Source organism: Podarcis bocagei (genome assembly GCF_964188305.1).
Source record: "Podarcis bocagei genome assembly, chromosome: 10".
In the NCBI taxonomy this organism is placed as follows: domain Eukaryota; kingdom Metazoa; phylum Chordata; class Lepidosauria; order Squamata; family Lacertidae; genus Podarcis; species Podarcis bocagei.
The window spans coordinates 32,633,987-32,644,914 of NC_138135.1; positions in this window are offsets into that span (position 1 = coordinate 32,633,987).

The window sequence follows — 10,928 nt, forward strand, 5'->3', positions numbered from 1 at the left end:
CTAAGAGTTGCACCCTGAATCTGTTCCAGAGAAGCACAGATAAGTCCCTCAAATTCTACCACACGTCCAGAACTTCCTCCATAGTTGCCTTGTTGTGACTTCACCATCCAGGACCAAGTCAAGATGAATTGCTTCCTGTGGTGGAAAATCCAAATAGTCCTCCCTCTCCCATAATAAACTTGGGATGTTGTGTCAGCTTACTGTAAGTGTGTAAGAGCTGCTCAAGTGCATCTGTTGTTGTTGTTGTTGTTTAGTCGTTTAGTCGTGTCCGACTCTTCGTGACCCCATGGACCAGAGCACGCCAGGCACTCCTGTCTTCCACTGCCTCCCGCACTTTGGTCAAACTCATGCTGGTAGCTTCAAGAACACTGGCCAGCCATCTCATCCTCTGTTGTCCCCTTCTCCTTGTGCCCTCAATCTTTCCCAACATCGGGGTCTTTTCCAGTGAGTCTTCTCTTCTCATGAGGTGGCCAAAGTATTGGAGCCTCAGCTTCAGGATCTGTCCTTCCAGTGAGCACTCAGGGCTGATTTCCTTAAGAATGGGTAGGTTTGATCTTCTTGCAGTCCATGGGACTCTCAAGAGTCTCCTCCAGCACCATAATTCAAAGGCATCAATTCTTCGGTGATCAGCCTTCTTTATGGTCCAGCTCTCACTTCCATGCATCTACTGGTGCCTAATTGGCACCCAACCTGAGGGGACCATTTCACTCCATAGGAACATGGGAATCTGCCTTATACTGAGTCACATTACTGGCTCAAGATTGTCTACATTTATTGCCAACAGCTTGCCAGGGTTTCAGACAGGGCCCTCTGCTAACTTTACCTGGAGATGCCGAGGACTGAACCTTTTGCAAGCAGAACATATGCTCTACCAGTGAGGCACAGTCCTTCCCTTAAACCTCATTCCCTGGCTTCCTTAGATAACTTGCTGCCAATCTGCAAGTGCAGAAATGCAGGGTTTGGTATAGGGTGAGCTGGCCTTGTCGTTGCTTTTGCCACATGCAGAATTGTGACTTTATTTACAGCCCCAGAGCAATGAAAATGGATGGCACAGCTACTACAGTAAATGTGTGTGGATTCACCCAGCCTGCCCATATGCTCAATAAACCAGTTTGTTAATATTATTTATGGATTGCTTCTCATCAAGCATCTCAAAGTGGTATGACATATACAAAAGTTACATGTATAAAAACAGCTAAAAACACTTACTTGCATGTAATAAATATTTTAAAACGAGAACTATACATATAAAAACAATTTAAAACAACAACAAACACATACATAAGGATAAGGATTTTAGAGAGCTTGTTGAAAGAGGAATCTCAGGATGCTAAAGGATGCCTGTGCATTAGTTTGGGTATGAAAGGTATGTAGCGATTTCTTAGATATCCTGGTCCCATGTCGTTTAGGACTTGGTATACCAATACCAGCACTTTAAACCAAGCTGGCTGGCAACCAATGTGATTCCTTCAGCAGCAGCAGCAGCAGCAGCAGCAGCATAATGTGATATTCTGCCCCAACGAGTAGTCAAGCCTCCATGTTTTGCACTAACTGCAGCTTCCAGATCAGCCTCAAAGTTAGCCCCACATAGAGCACATTGCACTAATCCAGCCTGGAGGTTGCCAGCACATGGATGACAGTGGTCGGGTTTTCCCCAAACCAGAAACGACCATAGCTGTCCTACTAAAAAGCTGTTAAAAGGCACTCTTAGCCACGGAGGTCATGTGGGCTTTGAGTGATAGAGATGGGTTCAGGAGCACTCCCAGGCTATGAACCTGCTCCTTCAGAGAGGTCATTACCATGCTGTATGAAAGCATTTACTCACATTAGTGAATTCATGTGTTGGGAACAATGAGTGACAGACAAAACCAGCATATGAATTTTTACCTTTACAATTACAACTGAAATCAAAGTAAAGGGCACAATATGTACGTTTTTGCATATGCCCTTAACACTCTTTACCTTTTTCTTCATGCAACCCTTTTTTATTCATTTTTAAACCTTTTTGTTTTAATCTGTAGGTGTTGCCTTTATGTTGGCATTTTATTCTGCTCTGCTGTAACTTTCTTTTAAGTATAATTTAATTGCTTTCCACACTTGAACTTGTAAACAGCTCTAAGCACCTTGACTGAATAGTGACATGTGTGTGTGTGTGTACACCCTTCCCCACTAGCTGCAAAATTGAGGCAGAAAACATTCCTCACTTTGCTGGTGGTTCTTAATTAGGAATGGGAAGCTGCTTTAACTATTGATTAAAAACATTTGCACTCCGCCTTTCTCTCAGTTACCTTCAAGTCTGTGCACAACATTTAAAACTAAGCAAAAGGACTATACCATAGCTGACAAGATGCAACAGCCAAATCATCAAAGCAACAGAATTAATTTAGCCTGACAAAGGCTTGGCTGCTTGTCAAAAGGAGAGAACTGAGATAGAAGTGCAGACCTTGGCAGCCTTGCCAAGATGACCGCTATTGACTGGTACTGAGGAGTTGGAGTCCAACAACATCTGGAGAGTACAATCTGGGCGCTTTCTCTAGTCCAAAAGGCTCTGTCTTCTGCTCCCTTCAAACAAATGGGAAACCCTTTTCTCTGGAATAGGTGGCAGGACGAGAGTGACAACTTCCTCTCAAAAAACAAATTCTGTTTCCTGCCTCTGCAGAAACAAGCGGCTTTGGCTTGTGGCCTCTCAAGTCAACTTACAGAGAGGAATACTGTGTACAGTTCTGGTCTCCTCACCTCAGTAAGTATATTGCAAGTTGGAAAAGGTTCAGAAAAGGGCAGCCAAAATGATCAAGGGGATGGAAAGACTCCCCTATGAAGAAAGGTTGCAATATTTGGTCCTTTTTATTTTAGAGAAAAGGCAGTTGAGAGGTAACATGGTAGAAGTTTATAAAACCATGCATGGCATGGAGAAAAGTTTTTCTCCCTGTCTCATAGCACTAGAACTCATGGATATCCAATGAAGCCAAACATTGGAAGACTCCAGAAAGAGAAAAGCAGGTACTTCTACATGCAGTGCATAGTTAAACTATGGCACCCACTTCTGCAAGAGGCAATTTGGGCACAATCTTAGGTTCCAGTTCTGATTTTAAAGTAAAAAAGTGAAAACACACAAACAAAACTCCCCCCCTTCCTTTCTTCAGTTATGCCAGGAACATTTAGGGACCTGAGTATCAGAGGTAGTAATCAACATCTGAATACCCAATGTGGTGAATCATCACAAGAAGGATGCTATTGTGTTCATGTCCTGCTTGTGGGCTTCCCATAGGCATCTGGTTGGCTGATGTGAGAATAGGATGTTGACTAGGTAGGCCCTTGAACTGATCTTATGTCATGGGCCAGGAGTTGGCTTCACCTGCTGAGCAGCAGCCTGAAGGAGCAGAAGACAAAGTGACTCCACCTGCTGCTGATCAGCCTTCTTGCTGCTGATGAGAACCAGATGGCTCCCTAAAGCAGGGTTTCCAGCCTCAGTCAGTTGCTGGAAACAACATATGTCGTTCCTGGCCAGACCTTGCTGCTTCTCGTGACCTTGGACCCTCAGCTTTCTTGACTCATGTCTGACTACATGAACCAAGATATTTCTGACCTTAGGCTGGACTGAACCTTGTATATAGACTCTGCTTCCAGGCAAGTACCCCCCTGAACCTGGCTGATTGGCTGGCTTCTTCCTTCACTGAGCTCTGCTGACAGCACAGGACTATGACATCTTACGATCAAAACAAAAAACAACACCACAATTTCTACTGACCAAACTTTCCTTAGGTTGTGTACTTATACCTTTACGGAAGTGGCATGCATGTTCTCCATACGATGTCTGGCCTGTGGTTACCCATTCATACATGGCAGCCATCATTGGTGTTACAGTCCATACAGTGGTACCTTGGTCCTTGAACTTAATCCATTTTGGAAGTCCATTTGACTCCTGAAACCATTTGAAAACCAAGGCGTGGCTTCCGATTGGCTGCAGGAGCTTCCTGCACTCAAGCGGAAGCCACGTCAGACGTTCGGCTCCTGAAAAACGTTCACAAACTGGAACACTTCCAGGTTTGCGGCGTTCAGGAGCCGATTTGTTTGACAACTAAACCATTCAAGAACCAAGGTACCACTGTATTTGTGCGCAGAAACCTGCAGGCGTAAAAAAAAGTACCTAAACTATATAGAAGCTTGCATCTATGGAAGTAATTATAGAGAAGAGAGAGAAAAGTTGGGTGGGTGAGGTAAAGTTGGCTTTTTACCTCCACCCCAGTGTATCGTCTTAGCTTTGATTCCCACTGTGACTGGGCTCACAGCCATCACTTTTTCCTTCACATTGCGATGGTTGAGCAGAACATTCATTAACTCATAGTGAGCAGGTCACCCAATTCATTAACTATGAACCCAAACATCCAGTTTTGGAATCTTTCAATGTGGGTTTGTGGTAGTAAGCAAATATAGCAAACTCTGTCTGTGCTAAAAACCAAATAAAGACAAGCCACATGTCATAGGAACAGAGCTAACACAAGCCCAGCAGCCACATGCAAATCAATTATTTCATGGAAATTCAGATCAAAAACAAAGTGTAAAAAGGATGGTGGCAACCCATGTCTAACTCAACTGATATAAACAATACACTTCTTTCTTTACTCATTTGGTTGTGCAGATTAATGCTTCCAGATGTTTGTGTCTAGCCTGTCCTGGTGAGAATGATCCCATGTAGAGGAAAAGGGAATAGGCCAGAGGTAGTAGCAAAACCAAGGGACCAACAGCGAGAGACTGCACAGCACTTTTGCAGAGTTGGTTCAGAACCTTGGACAGGACCCAGAAAAGAAAGGACTTGTCCCAAGAAGGGCAGCTTGCTGCTAGGCCTGATTATCACCATCCTCCACCCTCTAGGCTCCACCTCCTTGCTGAAGAATGGAGGTCAGCTCTCAAACCTTCCATGGTCACCTCTCTGCTCACTTTTGACAGGCACAGTGCTTGTGGTCACACACAGACTGAATGGTATGTGAGGAAGTTGGCCTCACAGTGGGGTCCCATTGAGGGGCACATTCACTAGTTTTGGAAAGTCCCTAGTTGATGGGGTCCCCTCTTCCTCCAAGTCAGTCCCAAGTCGCTGTTGGTCATGATGACACACTCTCTCCTGAATGTAATTCCAAGTTACACAATTTGGAGGGGGCAGTGATGGACCACTTACACATAGAGATTTATCATTGTATTTTTTAGCCTTTTCCACTGTAAATAAGCAACTAAAAACAAAGGCAACTCACATAGTCAGCACCATCATGTGACCAGAAAGCTGTCCTCAGTTCACCAGTAAGTTTTACACTGAGCAACAGCAGTATACAAACAGAAGACAGCTTAGATTTTATGCGGGAGACCAAACCTCAATGCAATATCAGTAAGGGGGGAGGGGAGTTGTAAACACTTCTGTATTCCTCCTGCTGCTGCCCAAATCAATGGCAAACCAACATAAAGAGAAGAAGCCAACATCAGATGGGTTCATCGTACAAATATGCCCTCCAACTTGCACAGATCAGCTGCTAGATACACCATTTGGAAAAGGACCAGAAGCATGGGACATCAAGATCCTTGATAGCTTAATAACTATTGAACGTGATTATATCGGCCTTTACAACATTCTTCTGCAAACTTGGAGAAGAAAAGCTTCATATTTCTACCTCAACTGCTCAGCTTGTTAACAGAGAAGCTATCATGTGTATCAGGTGGGTTCATTTTGGCCCTCCAGATGTCTCACTGAAACTTTTCACCTCTAAGAGGCTTGTTTCTTGATTAAGACCTTAATGGATGGAGCTAAAGTCAAAGTGCACTTCATCTTAAAGACATCATTTGCTTTGTTACTTTTTCAAGCCCCATGAATCCCAGGCCGCTGGGCAAGGCAGACTGGGTGGACAACCCTTCCTACATCCAACCTTGCTTTGCCAGCTGCTTTCTTTATTAAGAAGCATCGAATATTTTAGCACCTATGGATAAACCACCACAGACGGTGGCAGCAGCCGTTGCTAGGGAAACGTTCCCAAAAATAGCCCCATTCCGCCAACCTTTCCTGCTGCTAATGTTGTGGGGATGGGGGAAGTGAAGGAATGGAGGAGAACTAGTAGCTCCTCAGAACATGTAGAAGAAGAATATCTCCATCAACCTGTCCTATGCTGGAGTTGGAAGCTACCTTCCAACTTCTGACATGAGGAGACTTGCTTAGAGATGGGAAGCAGGTGTTAATGACAGTTTTAAGAGCTCAGGTTTTCTGCAGATGAGGCTACTTGAGTATTGCTTAGGTAGGACATCTAAAACACTAGTTATACACTTACAGATTAATTTTTTCCCTTGAGAATCTCTTTGTGATTATCATCTTTTCCCTTGAGAATCTCTTTACAATCCTCAGTAACTTCCTGACTGGGAAGGTGTTTCAATTTTTGGGTTTCTCTCTGTCTCCTGGCTTTCCACAGTTCCTCTTCAGTTATAGCAATCAATAGAACTGGAAGGGACCAAGGGTTCATACACACAACCATCTGAGCACCTGGTAGTCATGTTTTTAATTACAACTCTTGCTGACTTGCAGTGAGCTATGGTGGTGACTGTCAGATGCTGCTGCCCACTGCACATTTTAGTGTAGTGTTTGGAAGTCAATCACAACCACAGCTTGTCAACACACTTTTTTGTGATCAGCTGCAAAAAGCTACTGCATATGGCTCAGTTCATAATAAAGCAAGCAACAGTGGTTGGTAATCACACGACCATCTTCCTCCTTGACAGCACGGGTGAAGTCAGTATATGGACTACTAAAAACTGCAGCTGCTTTGTGTTAGACATTCATGTTATTGAATTCTTAGACCTTTTTAGAGGGCTCTGATCGTTTTGGAGAACTACCATCCCTGGAATTCCCTACCTGGCATCCATGGCAATTAAACAGGTTTAAAACTAACTTGGGTGTGTAGAGTAGGTGGACTAGTGCTTACAAGAGGGGGAAAGTCTCCTAATAATTCTCAGCATCCTTAAACTACAGTTCTCAGGATTCTTTGGGGGAAGTTGTGGCTGTTTAAAGTGGCGTGATGCTTTCAATGTATAGTGCAGATGGATCCCTATTCCTAGACCAGCCTTCCACAACCTGTGGTGCTAGCTAGAGTTGATGTGAGTTGCAGGGCAAAACATCTGGAGAGCACCAGGTGGAAAGGGCTGCCCTAAGCAGTTTAGGACCAAAAGACCAACCTTTTGCAGATGAACTTGGCCATTTATTAAGATATGCTGAGAAGCTCACATCTGCATCCCAGCAACAGAGTTACATCTGACTGGCATGTGGAAGACAGCATTATCAGTGGTCTAGCTCATGGAGCTTCCTTCCTAGAGAGTCACTGATGGTTAAGAACATCAGAAGAGCTCACCAGATGAGACCAGTGACCCATTTAGTCCAGCATCCTGTTTTCACAGTCGCAAAACATTTCATGTTTCATTTTAGGGTTTTATTTTATTTTTTTGCCGCCTCATGAAGACCTTTTGTATTTCAGCAGGTATCCAGCCATCTGGGTTGCTAGTTTTGTTGTTGTTGTTTTTTTTAAAAAAAGTTATTGTGCCTGTAAGCCATTTAGATTTTATCTGATGTATTTGTTTTTCATTGTAATTTATTTTAATTTATTTGTCTTCTTATTTTAATTTATTTGTCTTCTTAATTGTTAGCTGATTGTTATACTGAACTGTTGTAAGATGCCTTACATAGCTCTTTTGAGATTAAAAAGCACAGTGTATAAAACTCTTAACTAGCTTGCTATTTAGCTAGTAGATAGTATAGGAGAAAAATAGTATCTATCTGTCTACTGGATTGGCCAACATATTGACTGACTGGCACTTGGTCTGATTCACCAGGGCTCTTATGTTCTCACAGGGACACTAGTAAGAATTCAGGAATGCTTGTTACATATGTTGGCAGACATCCTATTGATTTACGGCATACGTTTTTGGCTAAAGTTTCGCATGTCTCTGTCAGTTAAAAAATATTATCTATTTGGTACTGAAAAACAAGAATGGGCCTAAAAAACTATGTGTGGAATTGAATTTACAGCTTGTCAAAAATCATTCTGTAATAGAGGATTGGACATCAGTTGTTCAATACAATTCAGTTGAACCCTCTATTTCATATGCAGGTTATGAGTATTTATCTTGGTTTTGACTAGAAAAGTTTTTAAAGTTATTTTCTGGAAGAATTATGTCTTTAATTGTGAAAAGCTTGTAAGATAGATGCTTAATAGCAGATGTCAGTGGATATCAAGGGAGATAAAGTATTACCTTTTTTCCCTTTTTCAAATTCTGGTGCATAAGATAAAAGCCCCTTCCCTCCTCTTTCAGTTTTTGAGATTTCTGGTGATGCCTGGCTTGAAACACTTTACCAGAATAGTAGTGACGTTTTATGTATTTTCTTAGCACAATAATACATCTCCTTTCTTCTACCATGAATCTCAAGGTGGCATATACAATGTACCCAGGCTGTCTCCCATCCAAGCACTGCCCAGACCTTGCAAGGTGGCTGGATCTTGTGTTAGGCAACCCCTATTCCTCTCACAGAGCTACACTTTCCAGATCAATCTCTCTTCCTAGGAAACTCTGAAATTTGTAGCTCTGTGAGGGGAATAAGGGTCTCCTAACTATTCTTGGCACCCTTAGCAAACTACAGTTCCCAGGATTCTTTGGGGGAAGCCAAGGCTATTTAAGTGGTATGATACTGCTTTAAATGTATAGTGCAGCAAAAACTCTCTGGACTCTGGAAAGTATTCAGGTTGATACTGCAAACTAGAGGGCACTCTTGATCCACAGAGCCCAACCAGCCCTTTTTGTTGAACACGGGAATCTGCCTTATACGGGGTCAGAACTTTGGTCCATGATCTAAGTGGGAGAGACCACTTCACTTTTGGATTAGGATTGGATTAGGATTGGCTGAGTGGTGCAGACACCTGCCTAGTCAAAGAACAGTAGATTGGCATAAATGTTTGCAGAACTTCTCTGAGTTCAAACAGAAGTATAAAATGCATGTAGGGAAAGAGTGTGTGGCTTTCAGATTTGGCAGGGGCAGTAATTGCTTGTCATTCTCCCTGGGAAGACTGTGCCCCAGTAGCGTCAGGGGACCAGCCTCCACTGACCTCATAAGAGGGAAGGCACCAGAGACGAACAGCTGGAGGTCTTTGTTCCAAATCTACTCTGGCATCTTACAGTTCTGGATTTTCACAGATGCATGCCAAAGAGGCTCAAATGCACTTCAAGTGTGAAACTGACCTACACATAACTAATAAAGGGGAAAGTAAAAGAGGGAGCACCGTGGTGGTGGTGGTGGTGGTGGTGGTGGTGGTAGAGTCCTCCTATGGGGCCTGCCCTACCATTGCTGAGGAGAGACCAGTATCCTCCTTTCTTTGTTGCCCTCACTTCAGTTTCATCAAAGCACTGGTGGTGGAAAGGAGACCTGAAGGGACAACATTTTATGAAAACGATGAGGTCCCAACTTGGGGGCAGGAGGGAGAGAATAAACAACTCTCTCAACTTGGAAAAAAAAATAATAAAACCCCACAAGAACAACAGATAATCAAGAACCCCTTCTATTTTTAAAAAAAACATTTCTCTTCCTTGTCACCCTAGCGACATTGCTTGCAGTCACCATGGAAACCCAAGGCACTAGTGGGGTGGCGGGTTGGGTGGGGGCATCACAGGGAGAGAGACAGTAGAAGCATCTTAGATTATTTTAGGAGGCAGGGAGACACCTGGAGCGAGGCTTTTCAAGCTTATTTTGCAGCAAAGAAGGAGGTGGGGGGGGATGAGGTTTATTTTTACTTGTTCCCACTTCATGTGCCAACTTTTTCTTTTTCAGTTATTCCAGATTTGGAAGCCTCTTCCCCCTTCTTTCAAGCCTCTCCTCACCCACATCCTCCCTCGACCATTTTGATGGCACATGGATGTCACATTCTGAGCATTCTCATTGCTCATTCCCCAGCTACTTCCTCTGCATAAGGCCTCTCAGCCTGACGAAAAGGGCTGTGAAAGAGAAGCCCTCCTGAGGGGCATGTTTGCATGGTGCGCTTCAAAGGCACTTATATGTGTGTGCCCCTTCACCTCATGCTGTTCTGCGGCACACTTGTCTGGATCAAATTGCAGCTAGCAGCTGCAGGGCTCTGTAGCATGTATTGCCAGATTTACGTATAGCTTAGGGTCCCACTCTCTTGCGGGGCCCCCCAAAAATCTAAAGGGAAAAAAACCAACTGGATGTACATTTCCAAAATATAAGATAAAAAAACAAATAAAATAAAACCTACATGCAGCAACAGTGCTTTGTGTTGTGTAGGCTCCTATGAGGTGTAGGCCCCACCCATTTCACTATTAATATACTACAATGGTGCCCCGCAAGACGAATGCCTCGCAAGACGGAAAACTCGCTAGACGAAAGAGTTTTCCGTTTTGGAGGTGCTTCGCAAAATGAATTTCCTATGGGCTTGCTTCGCAAGACGACAATGTCTTGCGAGTTCCTGCTGTTTTTTTCCCTCCCCCCCCCTTTTCTAAGCTGCTAAGCCGCTTATCAGCTGATCCGATCAGCAGATAAGCCGCTAAAAGCTGCTAATAGCGCTAATAGCGCTAATCCGCTAATCCTTCAATGGGCTTGCTTCTCAAGACGAAAAAACCGCTAGACGAAGAGAATCACAGAACAGATTCTTTTCGTCTTGCGAGGCACCACTGTACTTCTTAATTGTATTTCAGTTCAACAATTACTTTGATAAAATACATATTTTGTTATGTGCAAATGCCTTTAGATACCTATTAGGTCCATACATTACCATATAGCATATATTCAACACAAAAAACAGCGACAATTTGTTGTTGACAAAGGACAGCTGGACATATAAAGGGCCCCATTACTTTCAGTAGTTCAGGGCCTCATCAAACCTAAATCCGGCCCTGTTAGC